This window comes from Podarcis bocagei (genome assembly GCF_964188305.1).
Source record: "Podarcis bocagei genome assembly, chromosome: 1".
NCBI lineage: Eukaryota > Metazoa > Chordata > Lepidosauria > Squamata > Lacertidae > Podarcis > Podarcis bocagei.
In genome coordinates, this window is record NC_138125.1 from 101805556 (window position 1) to 101827685 (window position 22130).

Below are 22130 nucleotides of genomic sequence, written 5' to 3' on the forward strand. Positions count from 1 at the left end.
TCACATTGCTCTTTGGGATACTGAAATCAGTCACTAGTCTGGAATCTGGCGTCTTTATACGGCCCTTGGTTCCGAAGCAGCAAAAGAACTTTCAAGACCCTGCCCCACCCTAGTTCCTGGCTTTGTAAAAGGAAACACCAGCAAATACCGTATTTTTCGCTCTATAAGGTGCACCAGACCATAAGACGCACCCAATTTTTGGAGGAGGACAACAAGAAAAAAATATTCTGAATCCCAGAAGCCAGAACAGCAAGAGGGATCACTGTGCAGCGAAAGCAGCGATCCGTCTTGCTGTTCTGGCTTCTGGGATAGCGCAGCCTGCATTCGCTCCATAAGACGCATACACATTTCCCCTTACTTTTTAGGAGGGGAAAAAGTGAGTCTTATAGAGCAAAAAATATGGTACTTAACATTTATCAGTGGCTGCTCCAGATTTTGAGGCAGGCAACCAGAGAAATGGTATAATTCCTGTACCAGTAATACAGATTTCTGTTCTCCACATTATTCATCTTTTAAAACCATTATGAAGCAAAGGGTAACAGGTGGCTGGAGAGGTTCATTTTTTTCATCTGACTAGTAGCTCATTAGCAAACAAAATAGGCTTTCTATTCCCACCACTATGCTAAGATAGCTCTGTTAGTAGAGCATAAGACTCTTAATCACAGGGTCATGATACACTTAATCTCAGGTTCGTGAGTTTGAGCCCCACATTGGGCAAAAGATTCCTGCATTGTGGGGGGTTGGACTAGATTACTCTTGTGGTTCCAGCTCTTCAAAAGTGGTGTTTTATTCCTTTCCTTCACAATTTTTTATTTAATTCTCTATTGGCTTATTTTCTGCTTGACTCTAAGTGAGTGACATTCATTCCTGTACAGCTTTTTGCTATGCACTGTGCAATGTGGATCATGAAAGTAGCAAGCCAGAAAAAGGGACTGAGTATTTTGACTCCCACATTATGGAAAATTATAGCTAATATGATCGAATGTGTTGCATGGATATTCCACATATACAACTACAAACAGATGCCATGCTCCCACGTATATTTTCCCTGTAGCGTTTAATCTCACCTAATTTGGTATAGTGTGTTTTTTTTAAAAAGGCAACATTCACCATTCTCTTCAGAGAGTTCTTTCACAGCCCAACCCAGTTCACAGTATGAACGTTGCCTCAACTGTCAACAGCTATGTTTTCCATCTGTTAATTATTTACTCTTATTTTTGGCTCTGCACTTTCCACTATGCTATAATTAATTCTCTTGTTTCTTGCTTACTTCTCATAAATATTTGTCCCTTTGGAATTTTCTTCATAAATATAAGCGGTGAACTGAAACAAATGTGCAGGCTCTCACACAACTGTATGACCTCAAAATGCCTACAGGAGACTTCTAACCTCATGTTTCCTCTCCTGGACACATACGGTCTCCCAAGGCCAGCAAAATGCCTACATGGACCACTGTCAAAAAAGGGGTCGTGAATACGTAGTGTGGGATTATATCATCCAATGAGAGGGTTGCATCCGTTAGTTAGTGAATCCAGACCAGTTCTCTGCATGCAACTGCCTCACCACCACATGGGACAGATTTAAGAATTATGTAGCACCACAATAAACAGGGATGAGTATTGCTAGCATGCTGGTCTAACCATGTGGGAGGAAATTGCCTGCATTGCTAAGATTCGCCATGAGGCAGCAGCAGCTATGCTGCTCCAAATAATGTGTGAAGTGCCTGATCAATAGCTGGAGACTATCCTCTTCCCTCTCAACAGCGACCTTAAATGAAGTCAAGTTTAAGAGGGGGATGTTATACAACCTTTTAGCACTATAACTTCGGAGCAGCAGCTTTTTCAAAATACGAAGCTCTCAGCCATGTGAAATGAAACATGAATTTTCACACATCAGTATTCTAATATAAAAGCTTCAATGCAAATGACTGCCCTGAAGAGCCTTCCATGGATTTGGGGCATTTTCTTAAGGATTTAACTTTCATTAGAGAACTATCTTGGAAACTTGAGATAGATATAATCCTGGTCTCATGATTCACAGTCCTCCCAGTGTCATCCTATCCATTTTTGGAGGCTGACACTTATACAGATAAGAAGTGTGTTGCTAATCAGCATGAGTCTGCGATAATGTATAAATAAAATGGAATTGGCATAATGAAATTTCAAACCCCTAGGAGAAGGAAAATGAATATAGCTTCTTTTTAAACATTCTTTGCCTAGAACAGAATAGGATTTGCTTATACGAAATGTAAGAAATTAAAGTGGGAATCCTGTTTAGAGCTATCATAAGAGCTATTAACTCAAATCTTAGCATTTGGTGGTACCTGACTTTTTGAATTTGCTTGAGTGGTATTGGTAAGCAAATGCAAAATAACCAAGAAGTCAAATTGTATGCTGAAGTCATGAGACTAATCTTTCAGCAGAGTCTGCAAATGTGGCACAGCCACACTAGAAAGATGCAATAGCCTCTAAAGTATATATCCAAAATAGACTGCCAACCAAGGGAACCACAGGTATAACTTTTGAACTTTGGTATGGAAGAGTACCAACGTCACACACAGTACATGTGTTTGGCAGTACAGTGGTACCTCGGGTTACATACACTTCAGGTTACAGACTCCGCTAACCCCGAAATATTACCTCAGGTTAAGAACTTTGCTTAAGGATGAGAACAGAAATTGTGCTCCGGCGGCGTGGCGGCAGCGGGAGGCCCCATTAGCTAAAGTGGTGCTTCAGGTTAAGAACAGTTTCAGGTTAAGAACAGACCTCCAGAACGAATTAAGTTCTTAACCCGAGGTACCACTGTACTGCCTATGCCTATGTACCCAAGGAGAGTAGGCACAAGTTAGATTCCGGAGCAAAAGTCTAGTGTGATTGACTATGCTCCAGGGAGTAAAGGATACAGAGTAATGGACTTGAATACTAGGAAAGTCAGAAGAAGACATGTGGTTCATTTTGATGAACACATGAAAACTGATATGAGCGGAACAGTGATAAACTTTTCTGATCAGTCAGAGGAAGAAACACAAACCAACATAAGCTTTCTTGAATTGATGTATGACAGTCCAGATCTGCCTTCTACTGCCACACCACCTAGCACAGATGCTGAACAGGAAAGAGAAGCAGAGAAGCAGATTGCAAGAAGCAGCACAGTCAGAGGAGAGGAGGCTGATGATGAGATGCCTATGTTAGATGTTGCACTGACACATATGAAAACAGGGCTCTCCAAAGAACAGAATTAGAATTTTAATCAATGCTTACTGGTATAGTTAGTCCTTAACAGAAGCCAGAAGGCATAGTATCTATCTAAGTTTTTCCCCCTTCACTTTCTTTGACACTTTCTACAGCAGTCAATCTTGTTTTGTCCATGACGACATTAATAATATGTAAGGAAGCACCAATCATTAAGTTATGTGGAGTGAGAGAAACACCGAACAGGATTGTTACTGTCATAATAATAATGACCCTCTTTGGAATGCTTGGAGAAATGGATCGTATAGTAACCTATGCAAACTTTTGACAATGTCATTGCCACAATGGATACCTAGTATACACAACAAATGACGTGATTTACCTATTTATAGCTTTGTGGCACCCAACTGTCTTTGCTGAGTCCATGAGGGCCTAGGCATATGACAAGTTTTACAATCCAGCTTCATAAATTTTGTTTATTTCAGTGGATTTAATTCCTCCTGAGTAACAGAGACTAAATCACCTGAAACCCTTGTTTCAGTCTGTAACTGACTGATTTGTGGATTGCATTTTTTTTTAAAAAAACTTCATTTTACAATTTGCTGATGCCCAGAGTTTCAGCATTCTTTCTCCATGCAACTTTTGTGGCTGTAGCAATTATTAATATGTTATTAAATTTCTTCTCCAGTAGCTGAGAAGGTATTAATTTTTAAAATGGGCATTTTCATGAAGGTGGTTTGAAGGTTCCGTCCATGCCATTCAGACATGACAGTGGCTCATTAATACCAATCTATCTGCCTAATGTTGTTTCAGTAAACAGGACTTTGAGGTTCTAGGATTTTATTGTTTTCTGCTGTCATTTTGTTTTCTTTTTCCCACTCAAGCCACATCATTATTTGGAATGCACAAATTCGTTAACAGTACTTTCCTTTCAGGGAGAGATGAAGCCCCAAACGATATATGGATGACTTTCTTTAGGACTTCACAGGATATCTTTGGAAAAGTCATTTTCCAGTAGTCATGCTCCAACTCAGGGACCAAATTAGGTCTGGCAAGGGTTCTACTTTGGCCCATGAGGCTGTATATGTTTATATATATATATATATAATAATAATATTTATTCCTTTTACAACAATTTAAACACTTACAGAAAAAACAAAGAAAAAACAGTACATTACAATACAAAAACACTACATAAAAATTAACAAAACAAAACAAAAACAATTTAAAAACACATCAAAAGAGAAGAAAAAAAAGAAAAGAAAGAAACTTCCAATATCTTATCTTTCTTTCACATATTTCCACGGCCTCCTCACACCTCCCTTTTTGTATTCCACTTCTATTAATTATTTCAGCAATTCCTTTCCATCTTCCCCTGTTTTCTATCCTATAATTATCTTAACACATTTTAACCTTATTTTCCTTTAATACTCTATTAATCTATTTATACTTAATTCCTTATAACATTTCTACTGAAGCCATATAACTTCATTCCAACATTCTTCTAACATTCATTAATTTTACAATATTTCTGTAAATAATCTTTAAACTTTTCCCAGTCTTCTTCCACTGACTCTTCTCCCTGGTCTCGGATCTTGCCAGTCTTTTCCGCCAATTCCATCTAGTCCATCAACTTCATCTGCCATTATCCAACACTTCAGTGCTTCCAAGAGACAACCATTCTCTCAGCCAGCAAAAAGCAGATGGTTCACAACAAAGTTTAGGGGTCTGGCAGAGCAGGTCGACCTCCTTCTTTAGCATCCTTCAATATCTTAAATTTTACTCGAGGCTTGTTGCCCTGCCAAACAAATCCAGAAACATCCCTCTGCCACCTCCTGAAACAATCCATCCCATCCAAAACTTGCACTATTTGGAACAAATGCAACATCCCCAGCAACACAGCAACCCTCATCCCCACCACAACAGCTCGGCCCAACAATAGCAACTTCAGATTTATCCATATTTCCTAATCCCCCTTCTCTTCAATCCAACGTCCTTCACAGTTACCCTTAAATAAATTCACATTTTTGGCGGTCATACTGACCCCCAAAAGCCTCTCTTTCTCAACCAATGTTAGTCCTGTCTCCTCCTGAAGCTCTGTCAAGCTTTCCTTTCCCAATTCAGGTAGGGCTCTGGTCCTCAAATTCATCTGTTTTTCTTTAAGTTCCATCATAACAGATGTCACATCGAGTTGCCTTTGAATGGATGGGGCTCTCTCACACTCCAGTTGTATTGTTTTACATTCAGCAGCAAGGGTTTTCTCCCTGACTTCATCTGCAGTTTGCCGTGTCAAGGTAAATTCCTGTATCAATCTCTGGATGGTTTCTGTGTTGGTGTTCACCTTTTGTCCCAGATTGTCTGTTTTCCTGTGAAGCTGTTCCAGCTAATTGTTTATTTTCACTAATGTGACCACTAAGGCCGCCTCTGTCGACATTTCATCTGTTTTTTCCTTTCCATTTGCCATAACACTTGAGAGATTCAAGGTCAATCTCAGAGTCTCACAATTTTTATCTTGCAGCTGGAAATCCCCCTAGCCCAGCTCTTATAAAGTAACCAATTTCAGAGACTTCCACTAGGGGGAAACAGTTTCTATTTATAATAGTCAACAATGTCCCCTTTAAATGCAACTCATACAATCCAAAGTTAGTTTCAGATTTCACTTTTTACTCCTTTTTAGAAGCAGCCGGAGACAATAGAAACAATGTATTTCTCTTACTTTGCTAGCTGTCAAGGAACGTTCTAAGTGCTGTCAATGAACATTCCAAAATGTCAGTCCTACTGGCAGCCTGTTTCCAGGGTCAGAGCGGCGGTATTTTAACTCCCTTCACTCTCTCCTGCAGGCATACTCAGTCCACAACTCCCCCCCCCTCTTCTCCTGCCTCCAATGGGGGTTTTATGCTCTTTACCGATGGAAATTTAGACTTTTACAAAAGGCTTTCCAAGACTTCAGCCTACAGCCTCCTCGCTCCGGATCCCCGAAACTGGGTTTCCCCATGAGTAGGGGAGGCGCAAAAGGTGCCCGCCGAATCCCACATTCACAGGCTTCTCCTGCCTGTGATTTTTACGGGTCTCCGCCTTCGCCGTGGCGGCCAGACCCAAATTTCCACGGAGCAGATTCCTCCCGGTCAGAGGAAATCCGCCATTGCCGGAGGCACCAACCCGGAAGTCCGCCCCATGAGGCTGTTTATGAGGTAGGAAAAGATGCAGGGCATTCTGATTTGCTACTAATTTGGATAATTCTTCCCTTGTTTTGGTAGCTAGAACCAAAATCTTGTAGTTGACTCTCCAATGAGAGGGGATGTCATTGGCAACCCTGAGTAGCAGCAGAGAAGCAATATTGTTAGATAACCTCCAGAGCTCACCAACAGTTCATTAGATAGAAATGAGCTGGCATAAGTTGGTTGTAAGGTAGTCAGTTAACAACAACTACTTCTTCTTCTTCTTCTTCTTCTTCTTCTTCTTCTTCTTCTTCTTCTTCTTCTTCTTCTTCTTCCTACCCTGCCCATCTGCTTGGGTTTCCCCAGCCACTCTGATTCCTTAGCTTGTGTCTTTGCAATACATTTGAAATACATTTGCAAGAAGACACCATGGGCAACCATTTATGTGCTTTATGAAAATCTGGAAAAATAGCCCCTGGCGTGTCACAAGGGAGTGACAAAGCTTACTCCTTAGAGCAGGGGTCGGCAAGCTAAGGCCCATGGGCCAGAAGGAGCCCACAGAGGCCACTTAACCGGCCCTCGAGCCACCCCTGAACCGAGCTGCCCGCTTGGAGAGTCCCTGAACACTGCACTAAACCGGCACAGTGCGGCATGGGGCTCTCTTCCACGGCTCCGGAAATTGCTTCTGCGCATGCCCAGACACCAGAAATTGCATCTGCGCATGTCTGCGGTGCCGGAAATTGCTTCTGCGCATGCCCAGACACCTGAAATTGCTTCTGTGCAGGTGCGATTTTCGGCGTCTGGGCATGCGCAGAAGCAATTTCTGGTGCCGCGGACATGTGCACACACAATTGTCACCGTCGTGCTGCACCGGTCCAGCCCATGGAGGATCTCCATGGAAGTGATCCGGCCCATGCCTGGTAAGCCTTGCCGACCCCTGCCTTGGAGGGATGGCTGCTTCAGTAGCACTTCAGAGTCAGTCTCTTTTGGCAGAGATTTGCCGATCTGCTTCATGGACTTCAGATCATACATTTGCCGGATGTGGTTAAGATTAAAAAGTACATTTCTCCCATTGCTAGTAGGAAATGTGTGTGTGTGTGGAAGAGAGAGAGAGTGATTTGGGCCCATGTTGGATGGAGCAAAGGCTTAAAGCCGCCCTCTTTTCTGTACATCACAATCTCAACCCAGGTCTTACCCCCTGCTTGTTTTTTAAACATATGCAAACTCATGCTATGGGGCAACTGCCATGTCTCCAGTTTGGCCCTCAGTGGAATTTGAGTCTTGTTTAGTAGGATGCGGCCCAATAGAAAAACATTTTAATGATTTTATTTATTATTTACTTTCCAAAATGCAAACAGTTTAAGAGAAAGCTAACACAAACAAACACTGTTAAGTAGCTAAAGGCTTACCAGTGCAGAGGGCAGGAAGAGCTTAGAACTCTGCATGAAGCATCATTATCCTGGAATAATAGTTGATGCAGGGAGAACTGTGAAATGGGATGCTGGTTTGATTTTGTGTAATTCAGTCCCAAGGAAAACAACAGGAAGGGTCTGACAGAAATGAAGGAAGGCAGAATGCAATTTGGTCTTTGATGTGTAAACAGATTTAGTACAACAAAGATCAATGAGGAAACCCTCCAAAGGAATATGTATTTTAATGAATTATCATATTTCACGATTATTATTATTTTTTTAAAAAATAAATAAATTTCAATTTCAATTATAGACCAGTTTATAAACAGTACTGTGCCTCTCAGGGAAAGCATATGGCAATCAAAACTTCAATCAAAGTCCTGCCAAGTCTCTCATAAAAAAATAAATAGCCATAAGCCAGTGTGTTATTGTCCTTTTAATGTTAGTTGAATGCCTATAATTCTTCTCATGTCCGCCCCCGCTGTCAGCTTTGTGACATTATCGGCCTCTGTTTCACACTCCTCCCCTTGAAGATAGAAGATTAGCTCATATAGAAAATGTTGCCATGTTCTGGAGTATTATTTTGAGATGGGCTGATGGTTTATTAAAAACCCCCAAAAAACAATAAAAATTATACACACTAGAGAAGTTACTATGAAGAGGAAGGAGGGAAAGGGATGTATATTTTGAGAAAACTGAGTACAGCTGCAGTGAGGCAGCATTCCTCATCAATTATACCCAGAAATATGCCGTATTTTTCGCTCTATAACACGCACCCGACCATAACACGCACGTAGTTTTTAGAGGAGGAAAATCCGTAGGCATGCCACCCGTAGGCATTTCCTCCATAACACACACAGACATTTCCTCTTACTTTCTAGGAGGAAAAAAGTGAGTGTTATGGTGCAAAAAATACAGTAATTTAATGGGGCTTACTCCCAGGTAAGTGAAGTTAGGAATGTACCTTAAACTGTTTCTACAAGTAAATAGTACAAGAGGAGGGCTGCTTGCAATCTTCCCAGAATGCTCCTGTCCACCACACAGACATCTCTCTCTGCCTGCAGAGTGCAGAAGTACTTTGGGACAGTGTCACATGATTTTACTAAAGATGATCCTCCTCATGTGGAGGTGGGGGGATGGGAAATCTATATAGTATTCAAAGGTCATGCAATGCATCTGCATGGGGAAATGATCTGTAAATCATACTTTTTCTTCTACATTGCACACTTGGCAAGCCATCAGTAATTTCCAGCCAGTGTTCCTGTGTTAGTAGCTGTGCTTTTGATTAAAAGTGTCTGTATCCGAGAAGCTGCATGGCCATGCTGGCAGAACAGCAATTTAGAATCCTTGTACTCCAGCTTCAAAATTTGTGGTTTTTGCTCAGAACTCTTGTACTGAGGAGGGGGGAAGTCCCCCCCCACACACACACACAGAGAGAGCGCTACCGTCGGTATAAGTGCTGCTTATAGGGTAAGGCATGTGCAGAGGCAACCCTAGTGGAAGTAAGAACATACACTGGAAAAAAAATACATTGTACTAATTCAACCAGCACTTTCCCACTCATAAGTTGCCTCCAGACTGACACTATTTTGCAGGATGGATTCAAGCAAATTGAGGTTTGTGCAAGTGTTCTGTTGACTTAGCACAACAAAGCCACTTTTCTTGCAGTTTGGGAAACGACAGGGAAATTCATTGAAAAGGATCAGATGAACGTATGATTAATGGAAAGACATGGAGATATCCCACAGACAAATCAGACCAAAATGCTCAATAAAGACCAAGCCTCTGGATATGCTTTCTACAAGCAAAACAGAATGAACGCACAATAAACATGTCACCCGAAGGAGCTCAGTTTTGCTTCTTGTATCAGCAACTGTGATAGCAACTACTACCTTATTGCCCTCCACAAAATCAAAATAAGAGCCGCACAGATCAAGCCTGAATACTTCATTCAGAAAACTCAAGTCTCATCTAGAGATCCTTGAATCATCCCTCTATCTTGAACCTTGTTTGATTGGCAACGTTGCTCCTTGAGGTGAACCAGAGAATGACTGACACCGTCCTCTTTGTCGGTACAGTGGTACCTCAGGTTAAGAACTTAATTCGTTCAGGAGGTCCGTTCTTAACCTGAAGACCACTTTAGCTAATGGGGCCTCCTGTTGCTGCTGCACGATTTCTGTTCTCATCCTGAAGCAAAGTTCTTAACCCGAGGTAATATTTCTGGGTTAGCGGAGTCTGTAACCTGAAGCGTCTGTAACCCAAGGTACCACTGTATTAATTTAGGCCCTGCCATGGGAGGAGGGGGAAATAGAAACCCGCTGAACTGCTTTGCCTACTCTTTTGCCTCTGTCTTCCTAACTAGCAGAGGTGCAGGAGAGAATGCAGTTCTCTGCCAGGTGTTCTGGCTGCTAGTTTGCTTACCAGATGCAGGTGAGGTAATCACTAATTGATCTAGGAACAAGTGGCTCACTACCTCTGCTGATCAAGTCCTTGGTACATTCGCCCTCAGTTCCAGTGGGTTAAGACAGCTTCCTAAAGGCAGCTTGTGGTCAAACAGAAGGTATAAAGGGGTCAAATTACTTCCTTCTAATCTACCTGCTAAGTACAGCCTAAGTGGAATTGAGTCTGGATGACAGCCATAGAGGGAAATATCTCAGCCCTTGAGAAGGTAAATATCTTACACTGAAATTCCTGTGAAACTTTTTCACTCTATTACAGCTGCAATTAAAAGCTCTCCTCTTTAGCTCACTGTCTTCTAATGTGATGCATTCTGGAGTAATTCAGGTTCTCCAAAGTTTGAATGCAAAAGGGATAGTACCTCACTAAAAGAATACTTATATTCTAGACTAAATATAGAGCAAAAAGTGATGATATTGAGGATAGGTGAACTTACCCTCCCCTACTTTCTCTTTCACCTCATTTTCTTCCTTTCACCAGTTCTATTTATGTGTTACTCATGTGTAGGGCATGAGTGTAAAGTTGGGCTGAACATTTTGCCCTTCTGTAATGTTGCATTTCCATAATAATTGTTCTTTGTTGTCACATGTGGATTGTGCTCACCTGTCAGCCATTTTTCTTTGTTGCATATATGGGAAAGTCACACATATTCCAAAGTTCCTCCCCAGTTCTCCTTAGACTACTTCAGGCATTACAAGCCTAATAACAGGTAACTGAACCAACTGCATATTAGTTTTATTATTTTTATTATATGTGATCCTCAAGGCAGTGGCCTCAGAAGCACCATTCACACCGATGGTGCTTAATAATAATCATACTCAAAGCAACAATAATATGTTGTAATACAGCATAAGACCAATTTTATTGGGCCATTGGTTAACACTCCTGATTTTGGTGCTCCTGTTGTGTGACTTTTAGAAGTGGAACCTGCACCTCTCACATTGCCACGCTGTATCTCGCTGCAGCTCAGATTCCTGCACCTTGTAGTGAGGAAGACACCCAACTTCCTCTTCCAGTTATTACAGCAGAAGTGCAAAGAGTAGGCGTAGCTCTGGAAGCTGAGACCCACTAACGCAGGCACAGCCCGTCAGCTATTTCTTGCAACATGCTTGAAACTTTTCCTCTCTGAAATCTTGTCAGGGAACAAAAATAACAAGTTTATTGAGCCTTGTGGACTGCATTCATCTTGATGAGTCACACGCTGCTCCGGTCTGTGCTATTGCCACTTCTCTGTAATGTGCAATGCAGTCCTTAGAAGTAATACATGTTGGTTTCATGGGCACTTTATCGTTCTATGAGACCAAAGCAGAAACGACTGCCTGTGCCATTTTTTAAAATAGAATTTTGACACTTGCGTGGCTGGATTAGCCATTAAAAAATAAATAAATCCACTGAATAAGTGGAGATCAAGCTTGGCAGTAAGTCATTTTCTTTTCTGAAATGAAGCAATAATTCTTCTTGGTCTCACCACTTGAAGCGTCGTGCAAAATATTGCAGATACTAATGGGTTAAGCCAAACTAGGGTGGGGAAGCAATCACCCCATGCATACTTTTCTATGAAGTGCAGCTGGAAAGATGGCACAAAGAGAGCAGCTGAAGGCATAAAACATGGTGCAATACATGAAATAGTAGGATGTTTGTTCTCACAGCAGTTTCTTGAAGCACTAGGCTGCAGGTAAGATAGATGTGTTGTAAAAGCAAATGAGAAAGATCAGAAGCTGGGGCTACTGACCTCTGTGGTGGGTGGAGGAGGCCAAGCTGAGGAAGACTTAGCAAAAACAAGATTTCCAATAGCCTAAATCTTAGGGAATGACAGGTTGTTGGATTAAAGAAAGCCAAAACCACAAGAACACCCCCACCGAAGTCAATTAGTGAGCATATGTCCTCCTAGAGGTGAAGCAGTTTCACACAGAGTTTGTGAAATTACTAATAACATCAGAAGGCTAAGCCTGAAGAAATTAGTTCTTTTCTAGGTATGATTGCTCCTGTGCCAATTAATGCCTGAGGTCTTCTGACTGCAGGAGAGAGTGAGCGAGCTAGTATGTTGCATAGATCGTGCGGCAAAGTGTATTGACCCTTAATGAGGCCAAGTGTGTGGTCCAGAGTGAAGGGAGTTAGCAGCGCGTGAGAGGAACACATTATTGTCAAAGAGATATAATCAGATTATTGATCCATGAAGTCAAGGAAGGGAAGGCAAAAAAACAAAAAAATGCCACAAAATTTGTTTCCAATGTTGGCACGATTAATTACTACTTAGGGTCAGGTTGGCTACAAGACAAAGCAGTACTGTTTTGTGTATGTGGGAGAGGAACATATGCCCAGCTACTTCACTTGCTATTTCTGGCAGATCCTGCCAAAGAGACAAACTGTTAAAGAGATGGCTGGGAAGTACCGTGGTAAAAGTAGTCATTCATACTAACTAAATTCCAGGCTAGATTACTGTAACATTCTCCGCCTTTGAAGACAGCTCAGGCGCTTCAATTAGTTCAGAATGCAGCTGTGTTAATTGGAGCAAGCACATAACCCTTACTATATGATCTGCAATGATAACCATATTGTTTCAAAGTGCATCTTTAATCACTAAAAATCCCAAACAATCTAGACCAGAGTGTCTTAAACATAACCTTCACCATATGAATGTGTCTGGCCTGGCCTCCAAGAACTGCCTTGGAGGCTTTGCTCTAGTCCAGGCACAGGCAACTCGGCCCTTCAGATGCTTTGGGACTACAATTCCCATCTTCCCTGACCACTGTTAGCTAGGGATGATGGGAGTTGTAGTCCCAAAACAGCTGGAGGGCTGAGTTTGCCTATGTCTGCTCTAGTCTTACCCCCATTCTCCGCTCAGTGGCACTGAGATGTTAACAATGTAATAAGTGCCCTGCTGGGTTACACCTAGCTGCACATAGAATAAGGTTTTGTTCTCACAATGGCCAGCCCAAAGCCATGAATGCAATAGCATTCTGCCTAATAATGCTCCATAGTAACTGGTATTCAAAGGCATACCACCATCACGGCTAGTCACTTTGGATAGCCTTATCGCTCATGAAATTTTCCAAACATTTCTTATGCTATCCCAGGTTGACAGTCAATTACTATATCTTGTGGCAGTGAGTTTTTGCAGTTTATCTATGTGCTTTGTGGAGAAGCGTATCCTGAATATGTCAGCATTCAGCTACATTGGGTGACCGTAGATTCTAATATTTGGAACTAATAGACTTTAATTTCCATGGAAAATCTTTCCTTCCGGTTCCAAACTCCACTGGTCAGTCACAATGGAGCTTCCCATCTCTACCCTTCATTCTTAGTGACCTACGTTTTGCTCTTGCAGACTTGCTTCCTCTCCCAAAGCACAGGGATTGGAGGGCTCTGCTAAAACGATTCCCTCTGATCATACATAAGACCCTTCCCCATATGCAAGTTTTCTGTAAGCAGGAGACGTGCATTTGCAAAGCTACTCCTCCTTGCCTCCCTCCCCCGACTGTGCTGTTTTGCTAATACAATATGCTTAGATACAGCTTAACTATTAATAGATGCTTGTATGTAGCATTTCTGAGATGTCTGGACCTGAAAATGCTTCAGAGGACCCTGGTTTGAATTGTGCGTTATCATACAATTCCTTACAAGGCACCCTGCCTCATCTCTCAGTTCAAATCTGATGCACATTCCTATACTTCTACGACTTACCTAATATTCTAATACAGTCTAATCCATTTGCCTTCTGCAGTAAGCTTTTACTCTACATTTTTTAAAAAAAACAATATATACAGTAGATATAGTTCTCTGGGTAAATCCTTTTTTTTCCTGCTCATGCTTAATGAACCTGGGAAAATGTGACGTGAAGTATGCATTCAAGATACATGACTAAAAGAACATTATTCAGGCATCATAGTGCATGAATAGGTATGACTGCTCCAGAAATATTGTGAGATAATAAAACTCTCCAAAAAGAGAAACCCAGTCATATATTTTGTAGAGTATTAGAATCAATCTTCTGTAATTTTTAGGATTATTAAAGGATATTTCAAGAGTATTTATGTAAATGAATTGTTTACACATTGAAATGGACTGTAGTCAACAAAATTTTATAACATAATAACTGCTTTAGTCTTTAATGGGCTTTCAAGGCTCATTGGTGTTTTTGCTTAATGCAATACATGCCTATTGTCACCTGTCAGATTTTGAAATATTTGGATTTTCAATTGCCTTAGCAGAGACCATGTCATTTTGGGTGGACTGTGCAAGCTAAATAATAGTTGTAATAGGTTGTCTAGTTAGCTAAAGGCCACCTACAATTTCCCACCTGCAAGTTCTCTCTGTCTCAAGAAATAGAAATGCAGGACAGTTTAATAAAGAGCTAGTCCCACATCATTACATGTCACCAAATTTCAGAACCATACTAGTTCCATCAAAAACTTGCATAAGCATAATCAGAATATATATATTTTTAACAGTGCCAAGCTCTTGCTGCCAGCAAGCTTCAGGCAGTAAATTTATTGTTTACCAGAACTTTGCTATTGCTTTCAGTTGTCAACTGTGTTTAAAAGTGTTGTCTTCCCTCTCTGAATAATGAGAAGAAGAAAATACAGGGCTAGGGATTCTAGATAGACATGAATATGGAGCAGCCTAATTTCTACATGATATTCTCTCTTTCAAAACCCTGACCCCTGGAAGCCTGCACAAAATGTGTTAGAAAATAGAAAGGTTTATATAAAAAATATTCACAGGCAGAATCTTAAGTCTATAAAGGTGTGGGCTCCCACCCTCATGAGTACAAAAATCCAGAGAGCTGAAGTAACAATATTATCATGCAACACCTTTATACTTGTGAAGATAGAAAGATGCTTTATACTGAGCCAGATCACTGGTGCTGCTAATTCAATACTGTCTGCCATGACTGGCATGGCTGTCCTGGGTTTCAGGCGGGGGTCTTCTTTGGCAGTCTTACTTAAATTTCTGACTTTTTCAAGAGAAGATTTTGCTGTTTTAAGTCTGTGACGTTTCCAGCTAGTGAAAAGGTGTACATGAATATAATTTTAGGTTTTGTTTTTAAAAAACCTTACTTTCTTTAACATTGTACAATTATGATACAATGGTACCTTGGTTCTCAAACTTAATCCGTTCCGGGAGTCTGTTCAATTCCTGAAATCATTCAAAAACCAAGGCACAGCTTCCGATTGGCTGTGGGAGCTTCCTGCAGTTGAGCGGAAGCTGCATCGGATGTTTGGCTTCCGAAAAACATTTGCACACTGGAACACTTACCTCTGGGTTTGCGGTGTTTGGGAGCCAAAGCGTACACGTGCCAAGGTGTTTGAGAACCAAGGTACGACTGTAGATTGTTGGGTTTTGTGTGGGGTGTGTGTGTGTTTTTAATGATTGCATTTTTAATGGGATTTTAGATTTTTGTACTTTGATACTGGAAAACAAGATGCAACAGAACTTGGCTTTGAGAACCAGCATTTTAGAATTGGCTCTAAAATACTTTGAGCAATTGCACAATTTTGCATCTATAAAGATATTGCGTCTTACATAATCTAGCTTTGGTGCTTTCTCGGTAGTTTGCATTGCTAGCCAGCCCCTGATTAAAAAATGAATGTCCAGGTTTTCTGTTGGAACTTGGCTTTGTTTCGCAGTACGAATTTTTATCTGAAATTTAATTTTATTATGCCTGTTCATTGAAATTAAATTGCTATTGGAGTGGCTCATCTTGGGAAAATACAAATGTAGCATTGATGCTCCTTGATCAGATTTCATGATGATGATCAAATACCTCAGTCGCACACATTGTTATAACTCAGCCCTTGAAATGTTGTTAAGCGATGCTTTCCATTAGGTTCAAATTGATGATAGGCCATTATATATGAAAAAGATGCAACTTCTCATCCTAGCATCAAAATTCCTTGCTGACAACACAAAAACATCCAACCTCAGATTTTTTTATATATATAAAAAATCAAAAATAAATGAAACTGATTAACTGTTGAGTGCTACATAGACTACAGCTAATTAAAGAGGCTTCAGTGATGTTTGTGCTGATATGCATGCTTATTACATCTAAAACCTATTATTTCCAAGGCTGGGAGGGCAGCTTACTTCAGTAGCGTAACTTGATAACAGCACAGTATTCTTAATTTGCTGACTGAAGATGGCCATTCCACAGCCATTCCTTCATAAACGTTTTGGGACCTAGGAAATTGTAATTTGTATTGCCCAGTTGTTAAAATCCCTATTTGAGGGCATGGTGCTTGAGGAGGTAGTAGCAGTTGCCCTCAATTTGTTTTTGAATGAAATAGAAAAGATCACCTAAATTAATTTAAGTCCAGGTTTAGTCTGGGTTTGGGCACTAAGACCCTAATGTATGAGCTTTGTTGAGAGGGGAGAGGTGGAGTGTGATTCTGTTAATTCTTCTCTATCTCTCCACAGCGTTTGATACCATAGTATCTTGCAAGATTAACTCTGTAGAATGGGAGTTAGGGACACTCATGAGTCCAATCAGCAGAAGCCTTGTGCAAGGATTTTTACTTGCACAGTGGGGTCCCCCCTCATTTCCCCCCATGCCCCGTGAAACTGGCTTGCAGTGGTCAGAAGAATCCATGGAACAGTGCAGAACAGGGAGACAAGAGGGTGAAATGCTTGCCCTGATGAAACGATTACCTTAATGTGACGTTGGATTCCTCCCAGTGCTGCTTTCAGATAATAGCATGGGTGATTTTTGCTTGACTCCATTGCATTGTGCTGTAGAGTCCTGCAAAGTTCCATCTTATCCCCCATGCTGTTAAACATATGTACCACTTGGTGAGATCATCAGAGGTTTTGGAGTGTGGTGTTTTTCTCTATATATCATCTAAGTCAAGTGAGGCTGTGCAGGTGATAGGTTGCAGTCTGTGTAGACTACGACTGATTTTGTGTAGATTACAACTGTGCAGATTACAGTTTGTGTAGATTACCACTGTGTAGCTACAACTGAATTTGATGTGGCTTGGGTGAGGACAAACAAACTAAAGCCAAACAAAGCCAGATAAGATAGAGGTGCTGTTGGTAAATGGTTCCTTTGTCTGGGAATTAGGTGAGCAATCTGTTCTACATGGGGTTGCATTCCCCAAGCGAGTGCAAGTGTGTAGAGACCCATTGCAGCTTTGGGGTTAGTTTGCCTCCTACCACAACCCCTGGACTGTGATGGTATTGCCGCTATGATGCATTCTCTGGTTAAACTCTTGATTTGATTACTCACATGTGTAGTATGTGGAACTGCTGTTGAAAACTATTTGGAAGCTTCAGTTCCTGCAGAATGCAATTGCCAGAACTTCAGCTGGCACAGCCCAATGGAATAATTTTACACATCGAATCTGAATGACGTACATTGGATGTCTATTGGCTTCTGAGCCTAATGCAAAGTGCCTCTTCTTCCAGGCTTAGTTAAACAGCCTGGGAACAAATACATGAAGGGATTATTGCCTTTCCCTCCTCTAACCTTAATCTTAGGATCTTCCAAGGGGGTTGGCTCTTCCCTTGCCCTGGGAAATTTGTTACATGATAACAAGGGAGTCTTCTCTGTGGTGGCACCATATCTCTAGAATCCCTTTTCTATAGGAGTACAGTGGACAGTCGGGTTGGGAATGTGATCCGTGTGGGAGGCACATTTGCAACCCACAGCGCCGCGTCTGTGCACGCGCGGGTTGTGATTTGGCGCTTCTGCGCAAAGCGCGATTTAGCGCTTCTGTGCATGCAACCCATTCCGGTACTTCCGAGTTTCGGCGCGTCCGTAACCCGAAAAAACACAACCTGAAGCATCTGTAACCCGAGGTATGACTGTACTCATAAATGTCAACATTTATTTATTCCTTTAATTTTATTGTATTTTATTTAGGTATTTTTCGTTTATTCATCCCTTTTATTTTTTATTCATCCCTTTTTATTGTATTTTATTTAGGTATTTTTCGTTTATTCATCCCTTTTATATTCCACATTGATATCTTTGGAGATGGATGGCAGCAAAGGGCTTTAAATATTTTAATAATTGTAATATTTGTACCCTGCCCATCTGACTGGGTTAAATATAACATGAATGATACTGGGGAAAATAGCTTCCTCTTCTATTAGTGGATGCCTTTGCTGGATCAAAAGCAATTCCACGAGTGCAAGGGCACCAGTTGGTTCCACCTACTTTACTGCAGCACATTCAAATAAGCTACAAGGCCGGAAGATTGTTGCTGTCAGCCATTCACACTGAAATACACTGAACTGTAATTTGTATTTTACGTACAGTTCTTCAAAAAGCATGACAATACTTTTGAACTGTCACTGAGTAACTAAGGGACTGCGTTTGGCTCAGTCTCTCACTGTGTTCTAGTGACCTTGCATACTTAATCATAATTGAGAGTCAAGTGACTTTTATGGGACATGAATTTTAATTAGGCTTCACATTAACAGTGAAGGTACTTTGTCTAGAATTCCTCTGATTGTGATAATTAATTGGCTGTCAGGAGTCAGCCTCCTGTCTTCCAGAATCCGTTGAACAGCATATTTTCAAATATTTATGAAGATGTTTTAGTGTGTATCATAGAAAATTTCATTATCATTATAATTACGCTTGGAAATAGGACAGTTTTCTATTGTCAGATAAACCTTGGGAGATAACCCTTATATATACCCAGTTGAGCACTCAGCATGTGAGGGGTTCCTGCAGATACCAATTCATCAGTTGATCTGTTCTGCACAATATAGTAACCAGGCCTTTACTATGTACTATGGCCTTACAGCACCTACACTTTGGAATCCCCTCCTGTTAAATATTAGACAGAAACTGGCTCTGTTGTCTTTTGGCATCTACTTAAGACCTCCTTCTTCCAACAAGCCCTTTCTCAGAAACAAAATCTGAGAATCCAAGGCAAATACACAAAGGAGATACAGAGAGAGCATGCAGCTTTATTTGTCTCTTATTGGAGCCCAAGGCAGCTGGCTTTTCTCTGTCAAATTCCACTTACACACACGGCATGAAGCCATATGGTCAGTGCTCTCAGGGGGGTAGTAATATTTGGAGTCTAGCACCAACACACACATGAACCCATTCAAGAAATGTATTAAGAATAAAAGGCAGGTGGGCAAAAGAAAGAGGCAAAATGGAGCTTTTATAGAAAAAAAAGAAAACAATTTAAGTCTACCCTATTGTAATTACTGAAGAGCAGGCTTCTGGTCTTGTGGATAACATTGCAGTGTTGATAGATGAAAGTTGAAGGACAAAGACTGTTGGCAACAGTAATCTTCTAAAGGCACCTTCCTGATGGCCTTTGAGTGACAGCTGGCTCTTAAGTAGCTACTCACAAGACAGTCATGCTCACCAGGAAGAGGTGCTTTAAATATTTGGACATTGGGAGAAGAGCTATTGCCTGGAGCTATTTCTCCTATCCTTGCTAGAGGCAGCCCATTCCTCACTTAGTGTATTCAAGGGATATGTGTGTCTTCCATTATACATAATGGGAGATTAGGTAGACTGGGTAATCTTAACAGGACAGGCTGACAGTAGGGCATGGAGCCATGAGCTGGGGGGTCCATATGGTTGACCATGCCTGTGGAGAAGGGGGAGTTAAGGGCTTCAGTGAGTTCTATAAAAATACTGTTCTGGGATGGTCTGTTCTGTTTTTCTGTCATGTTTTAAAGATTTCCCTCAGCTTTATGGTTGCCATACAACAAGGTAAAGGGTAAAGGGGACCCCGGACTATTAGGTCCAGTTGTGACTGACTCTGGGGTTACGGCACTCATCTCGCTTTATTGGCCGAGGGAGCCGGTGTACAGCTTCCGGGTCATGTGGCCAGCATGACTAAGTCACTTCTGGCGAACCAGAGCAGCGCACGGAAATGCCGTTTACCTTCCCACCGGAGCGGTATCTATTTGTCTACTTGCATTTCGTGCTTTTGAACTGCTAGGTTGGCAGGAGCTGGGACCGTCGTGGGGATTCAAACCGCGACCTTCTGATCGGCAAGCCCTAGGCTCTGTGGTTTAACCCACAGCGCCAGCTAAAACTCATGCTGCAGTGGATGCACTTCTAGCATGCTTCAAGCAAGACAGTTTGTTTATTTAAACCACCTCAAAATATGTTTAAGAAGGATCCCAGTGTATAATATTTTTATTAATACTGCAACTTCCAAACTAGGTATACAGGAGTGGGGGAGATTCCTCAGTTCATAGGTAATCTCCCCATTGAAGGAAGTTGGTGACTGATATGTTCCTTGGCCCTACAGTGTGAGCGGAAGAGAAAGTTATCTGAGAAGTGGCAAAAATTACTCTTATCACAAACGTTTCCCCCTCCTCACTTGGAGATAAATTGTGTCCCTGGTATCGTTTTGGCTGTAGATAAACTGATCAGATCTGTATTGCAAACATCTCTGTCCATTTAGATTGTGCTTAGGTCAACTTTGAAGATAGAGTGTTTACTTTAAAAGTTAAAAATGACTGCATACAAAGATGCATTGAAAGAAACGAAAGAGCATAATGTAGGCTATATTTTCAACCTGCTCCATAGGAAGGAGAGTGTTAATAGCCACATTAATTTTTACTTTTTCCTATGCATATCATTTTGTAACCTGTCTTGTCCTTTGTTACTGTTTTTAGTATGTTCTTCAATTTGGTGCACAGAAATTGCACCCTTTAAACCGTTTATTAAAAATGCAAATCCACCTTCTATAAAAGTAAAGTTTAAGAAAATTAGCCTCAGTTGATCAATTCTCAGCTGTTGAAGCACCATGGCAATCTCAGCAGAAAAGCCTCATGGTGTTGCTCTTTGTCTTTTAGGTTTGCTTTTTGCGGTGTGCTTTCATGCTCCTAAATAGTAATTCAAAGTTCATGAGGCAACAGTTTTATCCTGAGAGGAGCTTAGCCTTCTTTGGCAAGCTGAATTTCTTGTTTTCACTCAGAGTGGATAGCATGTCCTTTATCGCAGCTGATCACACAAACATGAAAGGTTGTGTCTGGTGCCTTGCAGGGTACTTTAGATTTCCTTATCATTATAAGTCACCTTACGCTGCCTTTCCCCCTTTTCTTCTAAGCCACTATATTCCAAGATGAAAGAAAGAGGCGATAGGAACTCAGAGCAACAAACTTTCATTCTAATCCTTCTATGGGAAGTGTTTAGTTCTCTTTTTCTTTCTCTTCCAAAGACTACTACATAATGCAGACACTACTTACCTCTTTTCAGATTAATATGTTGGAATATAAGAAAACAATGCTCTAACATGGCACTAATATGGCTTGCCTTCTTTTATAGGCAATGGCCTTAACACAATCACCATCTTCCAATGTAGTTTGGAAATTCATGATGTTCTGTCACTTGTGTTATCTCAGGGTTTTTTTTTCATTCACCTTAACTATTTTCTCTTGATATATTCCATTTGCTCAAAGCTACTAGTGAAAAATGCTGGCAGAATTAAAAGAACAATGAAAGATTGAATCAAAATAGAAATAGATCAGCAACTTTCTAACATGAACATTGGTGATAGTAATTTTTAAAAAATGGGCTTGAGGGGTGTTAGGATTTTGTTTAGTTGTCTAGTTTTATTTTGTTAGGCATTTATGGAAAACAATAAAAATACTTAGCAAAGTAAAAATAAAAATTCCTGAGCTTCTGGTTTCTTCTCATGTTATAAAAATGTATTTCAAAGAAGGCTACTTTTACATTGTAATTACTATAATTACACTCTATATTATTATACAGCTTCTTGTTTTCTTCATAATGTCAGTGCAGTACTGGACATTTCTAGTACACTATCACTGGGCACAAATATGTGTAATTTCAGACCTAATAAAAACTATCCCCTAATCATTTTTAAACTTTCCTCCCCTACCAATTGTCTTTACAGAGTAGAAGAAAACTCAGATAGGAGGAAATCAGTGGGTGAGGCAGCGCAATTTCGTAGATGCGA

General features: G+C 40.9%; 1 long non-coding RNA gene across 1 annotated transcript in view; it reads left to right on the forward strand.

The window, feature by feature from the left end:
- LOC308572276 overlaps positions 1 to 22091 on the forward strand; it is a 106257-nt gene extending 84166 nt beyond the window's left edge. The window contains exon 3 of the long non-coding RNA XR_014001657.1: positions 22068 to 22091. This is a non-coding gene — a long non-coding RNA (uncharacterized lncRNA). The remainder of the gene's footprint in view (positions 1 to 22067) is intronic.
- Positions 22092 to 22130: the final 39 nt, after the last annotated feature.